Source organism: Armigeres subalbatus, chromosome 3 (genome assembly GCF_024139115.2).
Source record: "Armigeres subalbatus isolate Guangzhou_Male chromosome 3, GZ_Asu_2, whole genome shotgun sequence".
NCBI lineage: Eukaryota > Metazoa > Arthropoda > Insecta > Diptera > Culicidae > Armigeres > Armigeres subalbatus.
Window position 1 is genome coordinate 344,175,384 of NC_085141.1, and position 21,056 is coordinate 344,196,439.

Sequence of the window (21,056 nt, forward strand, 5' to 3'; positions counted from 1 at the left end):
ACTGCACTGGCACTTAGTTGATGGGTAAAAACGAATGTGAGCCAGTTTCTTCTAAATACCTAATTCACGCTCGGAGAAGCCAGAAAGTGCAGTTCAGTATACTTGTCCGTGTCGAGCTCCACGATAGAACTTGGAATATCGTTCGACTTCCAGTTCTCCCGACGAAAGGAAAAAAACTAAAAACTTTCATTCCTTCATTTGTTGAGTTTAAGTCATGGATTATGTTCAAGGGAAATATCGACAATAAAAGCGGATACTTCAACTGTAACAATCATATCAACGGCTCATCCTATCGCAAAGAAAACTGTACTTACCTATGAGCAGAATGTTTAGCACAGTATATTTTACTCTTATCTACGATCGAAGCTTAGGCTTAGAATCCTAGTCTTGGGCAGCTGATATTTAATAGAATTCTACGAATAGAGTGACGTGATGGAAACGTTACCCTTGCCCTTTTTCTTATTTTTGCCTTTCTCGTACAACTAAGTTGTACCGAAAGGCTATCATTTTACTCCGAAAACGTTTTTTTTATAGAAGCCTCAGAGACCCATAGTATTATATACCAATCGACTCAGCTCGATGAGCTGAGCACATGTCTGTCTGTCCGTGTAAATGTATGTGTGTATGTGTGTGCACAAAAGCTATAAAAAACATTAGACAACTTTTCGTACAGTAATCCTCAACCGAGTTTCTCGCAACAAGTTTCATTCGACAGGGGACAAAGCCTTGTTGATCACTATTAAATTTTATAACGATCGGTAATTGCGTTTAAAAGTTATGAAGTAAATGGTACATCGAACAATTTAAACCCCATATAAGGTTGGTGTCGTAACTAAATGCGAGAAAGGCACCACCAATGCTAGGTGGATTAATCTGGGTTTTTATTAATACTTTTCCTGGTACTATACACTGAGCAATCATTTGCGTATCTGTTATCTGTTTATTGGCTTTATACGCCGTTAAGTAAATATTTCTTATATAACGGAACTCTATTGATCTATGCAGACATACTACATTTATAACTTCATGTCCTTATACGCAACTAAACGAATGATGTAGTTCTTGATTTTATTTATTTTCTTTTTTATCGCTAGATTCCCAGTTCCACCGAGGAGTTCGAATTTATTAACACGGTCAAGTGCACTTAACTGCACAATTTGGCTTCTGCAAGCATCCTCATCAACTCAGAGCAGTGAAGTTAAATCGAGGATAGATTCTCACCAAGTTTACTTCGAAGAAGGCAGAGCACTCAGACGGGTGCATATGTCCACGTATCTTAAATCGGATCCCCTTAGAAGAACTTGGATTCAAGTGCTAAAGCTAAGTAAAGCTAGTTGCGTTGCAAGCTCAATAAAAAGTATGGACTGGACACTTTATATAAATGTTGCGTTTGAATGCCAAATTGTTCTTCTTCTACCTAAAATATATATAAAAACCCAGATTAATCCACCTAGCGGTGAAAGTGCCTTTCTCGTTTCTTTCGAGTGAGTAATTTCTACGCACTTTTGGTGAAAAAAAAATATTTTGACCATAACTTCTGAGCCTATAGTCCGATCCGGCCAATTTTCAACAGGAAACAATGGGACCGGATTCTGCATCGAATGCAACTTCTTGCGAGCAAATCGGCTGAGGGTACATATGTGACTAAAACGAGTGAGATTTTGAAAAATGTATTTTGGCCATAACTCCATAGTCCGATTCATTTTCAATACGAAACAATGGGGCAAGATTCCGCGTCGAATGCAACTTGTTGCGAGAAAATCCGTTAAAGATAAGTGCCTGATAAATGAGTGAGAATTTTGTACGTGTGTCTTATGTAAAAAAAATAATTTTAGCCATAACTTCGACACCCATAGTCCAATTGGGCCAATTTTCAATACGAAACAATTGGACAATATTCTACGTCGAATGAAACTTGTTCCGAGTAAATCAGCTAAGAGTAAGTGAGTGAGAATTTTTCTTATAAAAAATATATTTTGGCCATAATTCCAAATACCATAGTTCCATTCCGCCAATTTTCAATACGAAATAATGGGATAAGATTTCGCGTCGAATTCAATTTGTTGCGAGAAAATCTGTTAAAGATAAGTGCCTGAAAAATGAGTGAGATTTTTGTACGTGTTTCTTATGTAAAAAAAAGAATTTTGGCCTTAACTTCGAAAACCATAATCCGATTGGGTTCAATTTTCAATACGAAACAATTGGACAATATTTTACGTTGAATGAAACTTGTTGCGAGTAAATCAGCTAAGAGTAAGTGCCTAAAAAGTGAGTGAGAATTTTTCTTATACATAAATATATTTTGGCCATAATTCCGAAGCCCATAGTCCGATTGGGCCAATTTTCAATACGAAACAATGGGACAAGATTCTACGTCGAATGAAACTTGTTGCGAGCTAATCGGGTAATGATAAGTGCCTGAAAAATGAGTGAGATTATTTTGCGCACACACATACACACAAACATACACACACACATACACACACACACACACAGACATCACCTTAATTCGTCGAGCTGAGTCGATCGGTATATAACACTATGGGTCTCCGGGACTCCAATCAAAAGTTCGTTTTTGGAGCGAACATATAGCCTTTACGTATACTTTGTATACGAGAAAGGCAAAAAGGCAAAACAATAAACTTTGGCCATATCTGTTTAATACCGATCTGTTAAATTTTCAATACGAAACAATGGAACAAGATTCTGCATCGAATGCAACTTGTTTCAGGCAAATCGGTGCCTAGTGCCTAAAAAATGAGTGAGAATTTTTCTTGTCAACAAATGTATTTTGGCCATTACTTCGAATCCCATAGTTCGATTCGACCAATTTTCAATACGAAACAATGGGACAAGATTTCGCGTCGAATGCAACTTGTTGCGAGCAAATCGGTTAAGCATAAGTGCCTAAAAAATGAGTGAGAATTTTGTACGTGTTTCTCATGTGAAAAAGTGGATTTTGGCCATAACTTCGAAACCCATAGTCCGATCTGTCCAATTTTCAATACGAAACAATGGGACATGATTCTGCGTTGAATGAAACTTGTTGCGAGTAAATCAGCTAAGAGTAAGTGTCTAAAAAGTGAGTGAGAATTTTTGTTGTAAAAAAATATATTTTGGCCATAACTCCGAAGCCCATAGTCCGATTCGGCCAATTTTCAATACGAAACAATGGGACAAGATTCCGCGTCGAATGCAACTTGTTGCGAGCAAATCGGTTAATAATAAGTGCCTGAAAAATGAGTGAGATTATTTTGCGCACACACATACACACACACATACACACACATACACACACACACATACACACACATACACAGTTGATTTGTTCCAGCAAAGCTGTGAACAGCAAGCACCCCATGGGGGCTCGATGTGCCAACGTTTAAGCGTGCTGCAAAATCAAAGTGCAGGTAAAGCAGCTGGCTTGCTCGGCTTCGCCTGAGTGTTTGGTGTGCGCAGGTTTAGAGGAAACGGCCGTACACGTGTTGTTCGTGTGCTCACGTTTTCGCGCAATGCGTGACCACATGCTTGCCACATGTGGTCTGGACACTACCCCGGACAACCTAGTTAGGAGGATGTGTAAAGATGAAGTTGGCTGGAACGCCGTTTTATCGGTTATCGCCCAAATCGTCTCGGAGCTACACAGAAGGTGGCGCGTGGACTCAAGGATGGCTAGTTCAGGCGCAAATAAGAGGTGGTCCAAGGGATCGGAGTTGGCTTCATGGGTCATACCGGTGGTCATGCTCTGTGGTCGAACTCGATCCTTTTATCGAACAAATGGCCGCGCGAAGAACAACATGGTATCGTCGCTTTCGTGGCGTCGGTCAACCGGGCGGGTTCCGAGCCCGAGGACGGAAAGGGGTCCTCGTCAAGGCTGGGGCAGGCGTAGGCCTCGCATCGGCAAGACCCTCTGTGTGCTGGCGAATAGGCCCTACCGCAGAAAGGTCAATTTGGGGTGCACGCGGCATCATCATTCTTGATACCAGTCGTGCAGAGGGAAGCAGGTGCGAAGTCGACCCTTCCCACCTTCCGAGGACATAGGGCGTGGTAAGGCCACCTGGAAAGCCGGCAACGCGCTGGCACGATACCATGGTGTTCTTCTAGAAAAGCGAGTTACGGTGTTCGGTGCTGCAAGGACACGCAGCTAACCTCGAGGGTGCGTTGTGCACTGGCCCCCCTTTGAAGCATTTTTTTCTGGTTGTACCGAAGGGACTATTGGCTTTGCGGCAATGGAAACGGTTTTTTTTTACAAGTGAGAATGCATTTACACACTAACCCAGTACACGTGCATTGTAGTTGCCAAACTACCACACGGAAGTGTACTGGAGTGTCGGACTCGACCATACCGGTAATACCGACTAAACTCCCTTGGGCTCCACCATCGTTTCCCCCAGGAACTACCTCGCAGTACTACTTCTGGGGGGATGGCAGTACTAAGCGTACTCGCTCATTATCGCTCACACAAACGGTTTAGCGGGTCGGGAATGTAGTCCTGCCTCCCTCGGTGATCCCTAACCCCGCACTTCCTGGTCAACCCAGGATGTCTGTTGAGCAGATTCCGCCTCCATTGTTTAGGAAGAAAAAAAAACACACACACACACACACACAGACACACACACACACACACACACACACACACACACACACACACACACACACACACACAATCCACAAAGTACGTCACGCTCCTAGGGGGGAGGGGGGGTTCCGAGCAGTGTGACGACTCATACAAAAATTTCAGAGTTTTAATACAAAAAGTGTGACGAAGGGGAGAAGGGGGGTTGAAAATAGTCAATTTTTGCGTGACGTACTTTATGGATCTTCCCTAGATGACTTTCGGCTAAAAAAGTAGAGAGGTCACGGGATTTTGTTGGGATTGTTTGTATATTTTCAAGATCAATTCTAAAAAATGATCTGCATGTAGCGAAATGTCTCTTTTTGTTCCGTTTGTTTGTGTTGGAACCTTAGAAATGCCAATTTCGTTTTCTGGTTATATTCAAGTAAATCATGTTGAAGAAATTTCGTTTCTATTCATTACTTTTCCGTTAAAGTAAACGGAATTACCATGAAATTGAGATAGAAAACAGAAATTTCTTTTGAACACGATTCCAACCTTAACGTATTATTCGAACAAATGGCTATTCGCCTGATTACTTTCGGCCAAACAACGGGAATGGCCTGGCTGAAAGATGCTTGGCCGCATATGTAATTCGGTGAAATGACCTATTAGAGCGAACAGCTTTTCGACCAAACAACCAGTTCGGCCGTAATAACATTTTCGCCAAAACCAAGTTCGTCCTAAGCACCGTTTCGATCAAACGTGCCTTTCGGTCAAATGCAATTCGGATAGATGACTTCCGGCTTAACGTGTTGTTATGCCAAATAGCTTTCGCAGAATCCAAACGAGTCTTCCAAACGACTTTCGTCCAAACGACCCTTCCACCTTTTTTTTTAATTTCCCATGGAATTTCCGAAAAATTTCTAATGAACAATAAAAAGAATTTCCCGTATAAATCGAAAAATAAATTCTAATTTCTAACAAAATTTTCCTTGTGGATATTTTTAAGAATTTTCCATGGAAATTTAAAAAAAATCCACTCGAATGCCAATAAATTTCCGATAAAATCCAAAGATTTATTGATAAAAAAAATTTATTTTAAAAGTCCCCCGCGGAAATTCTTGATAATTTTCTGTGAAAATCTTGTAAAATTTCTTGTGAAAAATCCAAAAAAGTTCCTTGTGACAGAAAACTCATTGGAAACTTCCACGGATATTTCAAAGAATTTTCTGTGTAAAATTCGGATACTCCTGAAGAAATTTGGAACAATTTCCCGAAAAGTTTCGAAGATTATTCAACTAAAATTCCGAACAATTTCCCTTGGAAATTCAAAAGAACTTCCTTTGCTAATCTCATACAATTCTCGAAACATCAAAGTGTACAGTTAGAATTTTCGTGTAAAATTACGTTTATTTTGATGCACATATTTGGAGCATCAAAATACATCTAAAATTAAGTTAGATGTTAAATTTACACGAATTGAAAATTCAATTAGATTCGTTGAATTTTACACGTTTGGTGTAATCAATGCATGTAAAAATAAATTAATTTTTATCGCCCCCTTTTGTTTTTCTCATACTCATAAGATAATAAATAATATATAAAAAAAAAATCTTATTTTTTTTATTAGTCAACAGTTTCATTATTTAAATGAATACAAATTCTATCTATTCATTCAATCATTGTGTATAACATGATGCGGTGAGATAAGCACTTCCATGCACTTTCATTCAATGAAATTGTGCATCCTGTTTCTCTGAAACAAAAAGGAGACCCGGCGGCCAAAATAAAACAGCTGTAAAATAAGAAATCTTTGAATTTAGGAATTTAAATATTAGCGCAAACTATTCTTACCATACACGTAGTTGATCCATCGTGTAGCCTGAACTTGTTCATGATTTGTTTCGTTCAATTTGCATTCTACTTGAGAATATGCTTTAAAGCGTTCGGAGACGCCATATTGTTTCAACGTTCAAATAATGCTGATTGAAATTTACACGATCGTGTAAAATTAAAGTTTTATTGATGGAAGATTAAATGAATGTTGACTTATTTTTACATCAATTGTAAAATAAGTAATAATTCGTGTAATTTTAAATAATTTTCAATGTTCCAAATATGTGCATCGATTTTGATGGAAATTTAAATCAAAGAACAAATTCAATTACTGTGATTTTACAACAGATCTTGTTTACACGTCGTTGAAATTTAAACATTTTTTTCTGTGTAGTTCCCGTGGAGAATCCAAAAATAAGTTTCATATGAATATTTTGCAGAATTTTCTGGGGAAGTTCATGAAAGTTTTCCAGCGAAATTCAAAAGATTTTCCTTTTTATAGCTTCCTGAAAAAAAGACAAAGAAAATATTTAAGGCACGAACGTCATAAAACATGCAGCACCGGTTCACGCCGCTGCCAGCTAAAATGGCTGGCCGCCGAATTTCGGACCGGCGCACACCTCTAAACATGAGAATATAAAATTTTTCAAGCACCTACTTGATACCATAATAAAACAAACAAACAATCAAAAATTAATTGGAGATGCGGGGCATCGATCCCCGTACCTCTCACATGCTAAGCGAGCGCTCTACCATCTGAGCTACATCCCCTTGATAGTCTGTACGGTTGGTCGTTGTGATTATAAAATAATTCAATCCTACTTACTGGTGAACCACACCTCGTTTGGGTCATTCATAGCCGTGCTGAGCCTGATTGATAGCCTTTCACTTGTTTTTGTCCACCTTTGCTGCGCTCTATAAAAAAAATGCTTGCAGCAGCAAACGCGAATCGCATACGAAATATTAACCGGTTCAATATCCATGTTGGCTACGATATGCGTTGCTTTATTTTCAACAAAGAATGGTAAATGAATGGAACCATTATTAAACATGTCATTCGACTTATATCACGGGGATGTAGCTCAGATGGTAGAGCGCTCGCTTAGCATGTGAGAGGTACGGGGATCGATGCCCCGCATCTCCAACCATAATTACTTTTTGCCAGCGATAATCAATCAATCAAACATATCTATGACGAAACGCGTTTACACACCGAAATCAATTATCGACACTCAACTAAATTATCCCCCAATAAAGCAAGAGGCAGTCAATTATTTGGTGGTCGTCATCACATTCATAGTCTCCTTACGTTCGATTATCGGCTACAAGAGCGCGGGGAGCAGGTGTCCATGTTATCGGATTTTGACAGGGGTCCCTCTCACCAACTCGCCCACGAGAGGGGGGAAAGGCGTAAATTAGTTGCGATAATTTCTTCGCCTCATTACAAACTCTCAGTTTTCAGAGGAGGATGGGGCAATATGCTCTCTTTGAGCTTTCTCGATGTGTTCTTCTTAGCGTGAAAGGTTAGTAGCTAAAGCTCCCGTAATGTAACAAACATTTTATTGAGCAATAAAACCCATTTTCCTCTACTCGAGTGGTGTGAAGTGAAGAAAGAAAAGGAGGTAGCTCCACTCGAGCACCGGTTCGCGTCGATGACGAGGAGTTGGTTTCGAAAATGAAGATAATCATTGGGTATATGCCGGTGCCGATGAATAGAATATCTTTCTCATTCAGCATAAGCACGCCCGCGGTAGAGATGGGAATATACACAAGATGGGAAGCTGAAAAACGGTAGCAGATAAATCGAAAATAGAAGTAATTAACATTTTTATTCGCTCACTTAGCACGTCATTATCGAGCATGAAAGCGAGTCCGAGCGAGTGCAGCGTTCTTTCGGTACCAACTGGTTCTTGTTGAGCCTGATCAATATGGAATATATCGTGCAGCAGCAATTGCTGCGAACGTCATTACCTCAATTGCGCAGGTCAGTGGTCCCCAATTATTACTATTCTATCTCACGTACGGAAAAATAGGCCCGCAGACGCTTGACGTGAAACTATCTCAAGACAATATAAGTTACAAGGATGATGTTTCGAAGATCACTGATGATGATTTTTTAAAAAACTTTATTAAGGTGTTTTTTCAATCTTTAAATTAACACCAAGGCGCTGATGATGATTCATCCACAACGCCAAACTTAATCTCAGCTTTTATGAGGTTCACTTGTTGTTTGGCAATGTACCTCTCAATCTACACTGTTTGTACATGCAAAGGGGTGCAGTGGAAGAGCGGTGGCACCAAGCAGTTGATCGAAAATGCTTCAAGAGTAATACTTTTGGTTTCGCATTAATGTAACTACTGCTACTTAGGGCTTTGTATCTCATTTTCCAGACTGAAATGGAAGCAAAGTTTGTTCAAATGCACTAAATTTGGGCTATACAGTTAAAAACTATTTGTCGCTTTGAGTCACATTTGTTCAACTGGTACCTCACCCTACTCGCAAAGCTATCCGACCCCATAACATTCATACCCATACAGGTGTGTCTATCCTATATTAGCTCACGTGCTCGGTCATTCCACTAATCGATCATACGGTTTTCCGCTGTTCGGTGGCAGTAAAAATCTCCCTAAACAGCATCTTACCAAAGGGTAATAATAATCTATGGGTCTTGGGAGATGCGGCGCGGATAGCGATGCGCGCACGCACGCAGTTGTTTGCCAAGTGATGAGTGATTATCGTAATTTATTTACTGAGAAGAAGATCCTCGATGCGCGCCACTCCACACCGGGCCGCACTTACCTACTTGAATCCCAAATGGATGGAGTGCGGAGTAGTGGCGGGCGCTGCTGTTGTTGTTTGTTGGTCGTTTACGATTGATTGCTGGTCGCCGTTAATGTTAATGGATATTTTCCCTTTCTCTGTTTTCTTTTTTTAGTGTGTCAGTAAGCCCAACAATGATGGACGTCCTTGGTTGTTAATGAAACGAGGGTTATGATGGCTAATAGAGTAAAGGTAAGTAACGCATAATGCTGCACTTAGTTAATATACCTCGGATACTTCACTCAAGGGGAGCAGGCAGTTCGATTGAGATGGTCTAATCTCTCAACATACTCAATTATCCAATAACGATGAGTTCTGTGGTCTGTAACAGCGTGAAAGTTACATTTTTTTTCCAGCTAACTAGCTATGTATATTAGAGTGGGGCGTCATGGTCATTTTTTCAAATCAATGGATTTTCGAAGCCATTATGGGTCCTGAACTGTGCAGAATTTGATACCGATTGGTTGCTTTCTCGCTTTCCGCATCGCGTTTGAAGTTTGTATGGATATTAATATGGGAGAACGTATATTTTTGCATTTCTACTACTAGATGTTTCAGTAAGCCAAGTGGCTCATTGCGTTAAAGTATAACCCAAAGGATACCGATAAACTTTGCTGAAGAAGGCACGTTGCTGGAACGTCCACGAAAAAAGTTATAACGCTTCGAAGGTTGAGTGTTCAAACCATATGCAAAAAAAATCGTTTATTCTGCCAGCACTGCCGAACTACGTGAACCAATAATTTAACTGAGTGTTATTTTAAAATAATTGATCTTATAGGGCTTTAGAACTAATGGGAGCTATCCGGAATCATTTTACAAAAAAAAAATCCGAATCAATTTTAGAAACGTAATAACATATTTTGTAGACCTTCCAGCTACGTACCTTCTTCGGCATCATGTTCTGAGTGTCCTCTGAAAATTTCTGCTCATTTGGATTAAAACTGATTTAGCACAAGCGATTTCAAGTTTGCATGCAAATTAGTATGGGCAAATTTATTTTATCATTATACTGTTGATGACGCTTCCCCATTAAGCGCAGGTTAAAAGAAAACCTACATAGCTAAAAGGAATACTCAACATCTTTCACTCAGTGAAAACCGCATCCTAGCCGGGCAATCAGTGGAGAATGTTAAAAGTTTCCAATAACATGGTAGCTAAATGGCGTCAGACGGCGGTCAGACTATAACTCGTAGGTACCTGAAACTTTGGGGTTTTCTTATCATGTGTATCTATACTTTTGAAAAGAAATAGTGAAAAAAGGATTTGTGCAAGTCGATTTTCCGATTGATGTCCCTTTAAATCCCCATAGTGCATCGCAGCAGAGGCACACCCAGAGGCTCACGGTGGCGAAGCCTCAATGAAGAAGTGAAAAAAGTTGACCGAAATCTAGCCTGGTAATAGGTTAAAGCGATAGCTAGACATCTCTCAGGATGGACCCTTTGCACCACCCGAGGTGTACAGGACCCATAAGTAAGTAAGTAGCTCAAGTAACCTTCCGCTACTTTGGTTGGTTTAGTGGGTCGGCCTTCGGTCAACCCCACTCCCTAGGTGATAATTTCAGGTGTTTGTTTGCAGATTTGCCTTTTATAAAAAAAAAACAGATTAATCCACCTAGCGGTGATGGAGCCTTTCTCTTCTGACGAGCTCTGTGGTCTAGTGGCTACCGCTTCTGCCTTATAAGCAGGAGGTCGTGGGTTCAATTCCAGGCTCATCCCTTTCCTACTTTGTATTTCTATCTTAGTTCTTTATGTGTTTCACGTTCTACCAAAACAATTCCTACTGTTATAACCACAAAATCCCGAAACCTTCCGTGACACCTATGAGAGGTCGTAGAGTTCTCTGCATCTTTCTTAAGTAGGTGTCCAACTAACCATCCTTCCCCTTCCTCAGCATTCGCAAGGACGTGGCCAGGACAGACCTCGACTATTGGACAGTGCAATACTTCCATCTAAGAGATAGTGATTAGTCCCAAATCAATATCTGTGGTAACGGATGAAAGTGATGCTGCTCTCATACAACCCCCTGATAACGGCAACTGGGTGACAGATAGAACGGGTTTGGCTGCGATACAAGTCATGGGCAAATTCCCTATTCAAGAAGTGGTGGAGAGTTCATGCGAAGGCTTCGTGATTGCCAAAATTAACGGCGTCTTCATATGCAGCTGCTATGCACCTCCAAGGTGGACCGTGGATCAGTTGGATCAGTTAACCGATAAGCTGATTGGACGAAGGCCGGTAGTCATAGGAGGTGACTTCAATGCCTGGGCCGTGGACAGTCGAGTGACCAACACAAGAGGATATATCGTGCAGGAAGCTCTAGCGAAGCTAGATGTACGATTATGTAATGAAGACTCGGTGAGCACATTTCGGAGAGATGGGAGGGAGTCTATCATCGACATCACGTTCTGCAGTCCTTCGTTGGTGGCAAGTATGGACTGGAGAGTTAGCGAGGAGTACACTCACAGCGACCACCATGCGATTCGCTACCGTATTGGCCAACGAAATAATGGTGCAACACGAAAAAGGATAAGCCTTTAACAAAGACCTATTCGTTGAGGCACTTCGACCGGACAGCAGTACCGAGATCATTGATGCGGCCGAGCTAACAAGAATGATGGTAAGGGCTTGCGACGCTACAATGCCACGAAAACTAGAACCGAGAAGCAATCGGCGTCCAGCTTACTGGTGGAACGACAGGCTCAGTACGCTACGCGCTGCTTGCCTCAAAGCTCGGAGGCGGGCACAGAGAGCAAGGACGGAACCAGAGAGAGAGGAACGCAAAGTGGTGTTTCGTGAAGCTAGGACTGCATTGAAACGGACTAACTTAGCAAGTCAGACTGCTACAAGGAGCTGTGCCGAGAAGCAGACGCCAACCCCTGGGGGACGCATATCGGGTCGTGATGGCGAAGATCAAAGGCCCATCGACGCCAGCTGAAATGTGCTCGGACAAGTTGAAGGCAATTATACGGGTCTTTTCCCGAAACATGATCCGACCATGTGGCCGCCAACACCGTACGACGAAGAAGGAGAAGCAAACCCCGTAGATCGACAAGTGTCCAATAGCGAGCTTGCAGAAGCGACTAAACGCCTGAAAGCGAAGAAAGCCCCCGGTCCGGATGGAATACCGAACGTTGCGTTAAAAGCTGCGATCCTGACATACCCGGACATGTTTAGGAAGGCGCTGCAAAAGTGCCTGTACGAAGGCAGCTTCCCAGAAATGTGGAAGATCCAGAAGCTGGTGTTGCTTCCAAAGCCAGGAAAGTCACTTGGCAATCCGGTCACGTACAGGCTAATATGCCTGTTAGACACGCCCGGAAAGCTGCTGGAGAGGATAATCCTCAATAGGCTGACAAAATGTACAGAGGGAAAAAGCGGGTTGTCGAATATGCAGTTCGGATTCCGTAGAGCAGTATCGACGGTGGATGAAATTCGAACAGTGCTCGAGAGTGCTGAGAAGAGGTCCAAGCAGAAGAGACGAGGAGATCGGTACTGCGCAGTGGTCACGATAGACGTGAAGAACGCGTTCAACAGCGCCAGCTTTGAAGCCATCGCGGCGGCGCTGCACAGAATGCGGGTCCCCAACTATCTGTGCAATATCCTGAAAAGTTATTTTCAGGGTAGAGTTCTGATGTACGACACGAACGAAGGACATAAATCGATGCGCGTTACAGCGGGTGTTCCCCAGGGCTCCATACTCGGTCCAACTCTTTGGAACGGGATGTATGACGGAGTGTTGACTTTGCAGCTACCCAGGAAAGTGAAAATCGTGGGTTTTGCGGACGACGTGTCACTAGCGGTGATGGGCGAGACACTTGAAGAAGTGGAGGTGTTGGTGACGGAGACGATAGCCATGATCGAGCGCGGTGTGAGCCATGATGAGCGGTGTTAAGCTGCAGATAGCTCACTACAAAACGGAGGTGCTATTAGTCAGCAACTGCAAAGCGATCCAGCGGATGGAGATCGTCGTCGGAGGCCATGCGATTGCTTCGAAGCGATCACTGAAGCACTTGGGAGTGATGATCGACGATCGGCTAAATTTCAACAGCCACGTTGACTACGCCTGTGAAAAGTCGGCGAAGGCAGTGAACGCAATAGCGAGGATCATGCCAAACGTAGGCGGTCCAAGAAGCACGATGCGTCTGCTAGCTAGTGTCTCGTCATCGATACTGAGATATGGGGTTCCTGCTTGGGGCAATGCACTGCAAACCAAGCGGAACCGGGAAAAGCTGAAAAGTGTGTTCCGGCTGATGGCCATTCGAGTCGCGAGCGCATATAGAACGATATCGTCAGAGGCTGCATGCGTTATTGCTGGGATGCTTCCCATCTGCATCACCCTGGAAGAAGACATCGAGTGTTATCGGCGAAGAGACACCAGAAACGTAAGGAAGGAAGTGAGAATCCGATCGATGGCGAGATAGCAACAAGAGTGGAACAGTACGGAGAAAGGGAGGTGGACCCACCGGCTCATCCCAAACCTGTCGGTGTGGATAAACAGAAGGCATGGTGAAGTGAACTTTGTCGAAGAGACTCCAGAACACGTGGTATTCGATTGCCCAAGGTTTGCGGAAGTACGTGAAGGAATGCATGCCCTACGGGTGGACAACATCGCAGAGCGAATGTGTCACGAAGAAGGCACGTGCAATGTCAGCAGAGTCGTGACGCAAATATTGTCAGAGCTGCAGCGTAGATGGCAAAGTGATCAGCGAATAAGCGTAGTCTCGGGGGAAAATCCAGTGTGAGTCCAGTGAGCAGTGTTTGGCTTCGGGTAGTCGAGGGGCCGGCGAACCGGAAGTCTTCTGCCGACCGGAATCGCCGGTCCGACCTTGGCACTCGAACAGCCAACCTGCTGAAGAAAGAAGAAGAAAGCGCTTCAGGTATGTAGGGCACCGCCAGGACGTCATCCATCACCGGAACTGTCGGACTACCTCTGCAACCCGAAAACGAAGTAGGCGCAATGCGCGAAAGCGTCCCCTGCGATAGCCGCCGGTAGTCGAGGCACCATCAGTGCGGAAGTCAGGGGGGAGTCGGGGGGAGTCAGGAGGATTCGAGATAGAAAGTTTGTGGCCCGACCGCCGAGGGATCGAGTAGCAGTGGATTAGCCTGCCAGTCAGAGATGCATCCTGAACAGAACATGAGCCAAGAGTTGGGTTGGTACGCAAGCAAAACGATCACGGTAACTAAGATTCCTTAGATTTGGAACAATGCAAAAACATACGAGCATGCTTGATTATTTTCTATCCGTTAGATGCCCACGTGCTCTACTTCTAGCCGAAAAACGTGTAGCATGCTGTCGCTTGAATTTGTTTTCCTATGATACAAGTTGCTAGGTTAGGTCAGTGCTCTTGAACAGTGTGCAGTGTTCAGAATGTTCTCGTGTTCAGATGCATCTCTGCTGCCAGTCGGCAAACTAGCTCAAGCCAGGGGCCGGAATTTTAGAAGAAGTGCATGAGCACAGAGACCAGCCCCCCCCCCCCCCAAAGTAGTCGCAGCATCCCGTGGTCCTGGGGGGTTCGAGGCAAGGAGAATAAAGTACCCGGAATCATCCGGGAGGCACATTTTTAGCAGGTCGGGAGGAGCCCAGCCCTGTTCGCCTTTAAGGTGTCTGTCGCGCAGATTTTTGATGGCCTTTAACCCTTGTAAAAAAAAACACACATATACACAGAGCAGACACAAAAACGGGGGAGACAGTCTCCAGGCGATGAGCTCCCTGGGGGCCGCTCCAAAACGCGGAGCGATACTACCCCGATCAAGGGTAGTGGGGCTGGGAAGCTGAGCCCCGGCCAGGTACCTCCAAAACCGGGGGAGAAAGGACCTGGAAAGGTCCGTCTACCCAGGAAAGACGGTGGTAAGCGGGTACGGCAGGCTGAGAGCTCTCTGCCGCCCATACCAGGAAAATAGAGGGGGATGACCCCCCCTGAACCCTGGTCAAGAACAATAGGAAACCGAAGACGTCAAGGGCCGAAAAGAAGGCCCAGGCGAATGAGGGTAGCAAGAAGTCTAGGGTAGGCGCCAATCGCTCCAGGGGCGATGCTCTAGTCATCAAGACGGACGAGGTCAAGTACTCGGACGTCTTGAAGGCGATGAGGATTGACGTTAAGCTCGGTGAACTCGGCGTCGACGTACGTCGAATATGACGGATGGGCGAGATGATCCTCGAGCTGAGCGGGGCGTCTCACAAAAGGGCGCCGCCTACAAGAAGTTGGCGGATAAAGTCCTAGGCGAAACGGTCAAGGTGAGGGCACTAACGACGGAGGTGAATCTAAGGGTTAAAGACCTGGACGAGATCACCGAAGTCGAAGAGCTCGTCACGGCACTGCGGTGACAGTGTGAAGTAGAGACGCCCACCGCAGCCGTTCGGCTACGGAAAGGTCCGGCAGGGACGCAGGTAGCATTGGTTCGGCTCTCTGCTGCGGACGCCTCCAAGGAAGTCAAGTTAGAGACCGTCAAGGTGGGATAGTCGGTGTGCCCTGTGGGCATATACAAGCAACCCGAAGTTTGCTTCAAGTGCCTGGAACTGGGGCACAAGCAACGGGACTGCAAAGGCCCTGACAGAAGCAATCTCTGCCGACGCTGCGGATTGGAGGGACATAAGGCACAATGCTGCACGAACCCTCCCAACTGCAAAGCTGTGAACAGCAAGCACCCCATGTGGGGTTCGAAGTGCCCGGCGTTTAAGCGTGCTGCAAAATCACAGTGCAGGTAACGCAGCTGGCTTGCTCGGCCTCACCCGAGTGTTTGGTGTGCGCAGGTTTAGAGGAAACGGCGGAACACGTGTTGTTCGTGTGCCCACGTTTTCGCGCAATGCGTGACCACATGCTTGCCACATGTGATCTGGATACTACCCCGGACAACCTAGCTCGGAGGATGTGTAAAGATGAATTTGGCTGGAACGCTGTTTTATCGGCTATCGTCCAAATCGTCTCGGAGCTACACAGAAGGTGGCGCGTGGACTCAAGGATGGCTAGTTCAGGCGCAAATAAAAGGTGGTCCAAGGGATCGGAGTCGGCTTCATGGGTCATACCGGTGGTCATGCTCTGTGGTCGAACTCGATCCTTTTATCGAACAAGTGGCCGCGCGAAGAACAACATGGTATCGTCGCTTTCGAGGCGTCGGTCAACCGGGCAGGTTCCGAGCCCGAGGACGGAAAGGGGTCCTCGTCAAGGCTGGGGCAGGCGTAGGCAACGCGTCGGCAAATCCCTCTGTCACGCGAGTCACGATGTTCGATGCTGCAAGGACACGCAGCTAACCTCGAGGGTGCGTTGTGCACTGGCCCCCCCTTTGAAGAATTACTTTCTGGTTGTACCGAAGGGACGATGGTGACTTGGATGCTCACTCTACTCACCTCTGCCATGCCTCGAGGTGTCGATAGCGATAGGTACCAACAGTTCTATGCTACGACCCTCCTACCTCGGCATATGCAGTCCATGGCGACTGCAGTTGCCACCCGCTGGGACACTCTTACCTCGACATGTGCAAACTTCTCATTCACTTCCCCGCGCTCAGCCTGTTTTCGCTCTAACTAACCAATCACAAGTTAGTCATGCTTGTCGACCAAGGATGTTATCGATCCTTTAGTAATCTGCGCTCGATCATTTAGTAGTTTGTAAATAACTCATTCCAGAGGCCTAATTTCAAAATGTATTGTATGGTGGACTTTTAGTGCGAAGGTTTTTCTACAACTCTTTTTAACAGGTCGATGTTCGAATTCCACTATTAAAGGAGTTACGGTGCGAGTTGCTATACTTATACTAAATGATAACAAAACATGCAATCATTTAGTCTAAGTTACTGCTACTAGTGCTATAGCTCCGTTATTAGCAAAATTCAAAAAACGAACTGTTAGGCAGAGTTATAGATAAACTTTTGCACTAGAAGTCCACCATACAAAACATTTTGTAATTAGGCCTCTGGAATGAGTTATTGACAAACTACTAAATGATCGAACGCAGATTACCAAATAATCGATAACATCCTTGTTGTCGACTGCTGCTCGGCGCCCCAGATTCTCTGCAAGCTGCAGGCAATCTGAGTGGTTGCAGTCGAAACTGCGTTCCACTTCTCCACCGCTTGGCACATCTTCTGGATAAGGGTTTCCGGGGTTGTGTCCCGACCGCAAACGTCTAGCATAGCATACGAACAGTATGTGCTCTGCAGTTTCATCAACACCTGGGCAGTCAGGGCAGACGGGGCTCTCCGCTTGCCCAAAACTGTGGAATTGTGTCAGATGGAAGTGAACCCATGGTGAAGGTCTTTTCACCCAGCTCGATATGTTAGGTATCAGCCGGTGAGTCCACCTACCTTTAGAAGAGTTATCCCACTCGCGCTGCCATCTGGCAACCGAAGTCACTCTGATGCGTTCGCGGGCTCCTCTGGTGCCACGTAACTCGAAACACTCCTCGTGGGCAGTGCGGTAGGCAGATATCACTCTGAGACACATTAAGTGGTACTTGCTCTCCAGCTTCCGCATGTAACTGGTTACCCTCAGAGCTCTCGCCCAGAACGGGCCGCCGTACTTAAGAATAGATACGGCAACGCCTGCCAGTAGCCTATGTCTACTGGCACACACCTTGGAACTGTTGGACATCATCCTCGATAATGCCGCAACAGCAGTCGAAGCCCTCTTGCACGCATAGTCGACATGGCTGGCGAAGGTCAGCTTGTCGTCTATTACGACTCCAAGGAGCTTCAAACTCCGCTTTGATGCGATCGCGACTTCACCCACGTGAATCACTGCATGTTGAACCGACTTGCGGTTGTTGACGATAACCACCTCCGTCTTATGTTGAGCGAGCTGCAGGCCTCTAGCGCTCATCCGAACCTCCACCGTGCTGATCGCGTGTGCTGCGATCAGTTCTACCTCGGGAATTGACTCCCCATAGACCTCCAGGTTACGTCATCTGCGAAACCGACGATCTTAACACCAGGAGGGAACTTAAGCTTCAGAGCCCTGTCATACATAAGGTTCCATAGTACCGGGCCCAGTATTGAACCTTGCGGAACTCCTGCGGTAATAGGAACGCTTCTCTGACCGGCATCGGTCTCGTATAATAGTACACGGTTCGGGAAATAGCTTTCCAAAATCCGGTACAGGCCCACCGGCAGGCTAAGCCGGTGTAACGAGAGCGCGATGGCATCCCAGCTTGCGCTGTTGAATGCGTTCTTCACATAAAGTGTCACTAACGCACAGTATCGAATATCTTGCCTTTTTTGTTGAATCGCTATCTCGGCGGTCTTTACCACCGAGTTAATAGCGTCCAACGTGGATTAACCCTTGCGAAAACCGAACTGGTTGCTAGACAGGCCGTTCGTACCATCTGAGTACGGGATCAGCCTGTGGAGGATGATCCTCTCTAGCAACTTGCCCGTCGTGTCTATAAGGCAGATTGGTCTATGCACCGATGGGTCGCCCGGCGGCTTCCCGGCCTTCGGCAACAACACCAGTTTCTGTCTTTTCCATCTTTCGGTGAATCTACACTCATCTAGGCATCTGTGCATAGCTAGACTGAACATGTTCCGGTTTACTATGATTGCTGCCTTGAGAGCGCTGTTCGAAACTCCATCAGGCCCTGGAGCTTTGTTCGTTACCAGGGATTAACCTAGAACATCTGGACTTATTTGAATGGTTTCAGGGATGCTCCTGTGCGGAAAAGGGTTTGAAAACTTGTTTTTAGAGAATTTTCCAAGAAATTCAGTGAGTGCTGTTTCATGGACGTGGAGCAGTTCTGTAGGTAGTTATGGAGCTCGTTTGGCCCCAATTTCCCATTTATCACGAGTTTTAATATTTTAGTCATTTTATCTTCAAGACATTGTTCTAAAATTGTGTTTATCTCTCAACTGTGGATCCACAGAAGGATACCAAATGTATTTTGCTGATAAAATCTGGAAATTTAAGGATGTCAAATAAGCATCAAAATGCGTGTATTCTGTAAAAATTAAAATATGCGAAACAAAGGCGAAAAAGTTATAAGATACCACATTTGTTGATCAGGAAATCTTCGTTCAATTCGTTAACAAAAAGCTACCAACGCACATGCGCACTTCATTCAAACCGCTTACTTCAGTAGGACAAACCGCGTGGCTAGACTAGACATTCCGTCCAATCGAAACAAATCCAAATCCAACGCCATCTACCAACAACCCACCGTGCAGAAGCGGCTTCCCTGTTCTCTCCTATTATCGCGGCGAGTAAAATTACTTAATTATAGAATGATTGACAGTGTGATGTCTCGGTCCGACCGAGACACGTCCAACCGACGAAAATCTCGAACAAATCTCCGTCAACCAGCGTGGCACACGCACGCACGCACGCACCAAAGTATTGCACATTTTGACCCGAAAATCGAAAGTGTGTATCCCTTTCTCTCTTCATGCGGCGCACGTCATCGCCACCCGGATAAAAATTTACAGTAACTTGAATGACATAACCCATTGAAATACAATAGATTGTGTGGTAAACAATATAAACTATTGTACGCTTATTGTAAAATGTTCACGGTTGTAAAAGATCTTTATTGTACTTACATTAACATAACAATATATTTAAATGTTACCAATACATTCTATTATATTTTTATTGTTCACTTATGTTTGGTATTGCACATCCAAAAACTAAACAAATTATGAAAGTTTTCGGTTTGGATGATCTGGAAATTCGTCTAATGTAATTGAATCAATATAATTTTGGAATATTTCATGGATTTATTATATTGTTGAAATAACAATTGAAAACAATAAAATTACAATAGCTTGTTTATAATAAGCGAAGAGATGATATTAATAAAACTGTATGGTGCAGAAAGTGTCTTTTTCATTACAGTTTCTGGTGTTGGGCAACGGTAGATCACTATGGCTTCTGTACCGTGGTAAGTATCTAAAGTGTTAGAGCGCGTTAGTGCATCATTACTGGTCCTGAGCGCGAGTATTTTGATCACACTCGCCGTGTTGTCATTTAAGATTAGTCAAACTTTTTCGCATCGGTTACTATTTTCGGTTATCATTTTGGGGCTGCATTCCGTACCGGTAACGTTTGACATTTGGTAGTTCATCAAATAGCAGCGGTGTTATCGCGCTGCCAAATTTGGTCTAGTGCGTTTAGTAGCGACCGGTAAAGTGTCAAGTAATGATACTGGGCTGGCAAACGGCTCATATTCACCACCGGTAATCGTAATCTTATACTACAAAAGTTCAATGTACATAATGGACGCAGTGGTTCATCCCGAACAAAAAATAAATAAAAATATTATCGTCATAATACCTGATGACATACCTGGTAACATGTATGCTTGTTCCTTTACAGAAATGAAGCTTATGATGAAATACTGATGCTTGGCCAATCTCACCAACGGGATATAATAAGAACTGATGCAGGTATTTTTTCTTTTCTTCTCGATTAGAAAAAATATAATAAAACTAACATTCTTTTATAATTTACATTTTTCACAGGTTTATAACTACATGTATTGTCTATCCGGAACAAAGTTAGTACGCTTTTTATACCGAAGTTGGATTTTTTCTCCAGATACAGGCAGATACTTCGAAAGTAGTGCGCTGGATTCGCCTAAAGATGCGCTAAACAACACATCAATTAGTTTGACAGATAAAACTTTGGAAGAAAGCTCGGTTCGGAAGTCCCGACAGCAAAGCGAGGTAAAATGAGTGAAAAACTGATTTTAAATAAAATAATTTGTAAAAGCAAATAATTGTATTGTATTTTTATTGTAATGTTGGAGTATAATGTATTCTAAATCCTGTTGTATTTCTATTGTAAAACAATAGAAACAGTAATTGAAAACATTTAAAACACAATGTTTTCTATTATTTTGTCGCTCGAAATCATCCCATT

The 21,056-nt window shown here is 44.1% G+C and overlaps 1 long non-coding RNA gene across 1 annotated transcript; it reads left to right on the plus strand.

Moving 5' to 3' along the window:
- Positions 1-19,974: 19,974 nt before the first annotated feature.
- LOC134222350 (uncharacterized) lies at positions 19,975-20,825 on the plus strand. Its single transcript, XR_009982413.1, has 3 exons — positions 19,975-20,076; positions 20,511-20,581; positions 20,657-20,825. It is a non-coding gene; the product is annotated as an uncharacterized LOC134222350 (long non-coding RNA).
- The last annotated feature ends 231 nt before the right edge of the window (positions 20,826-21,056 follow it).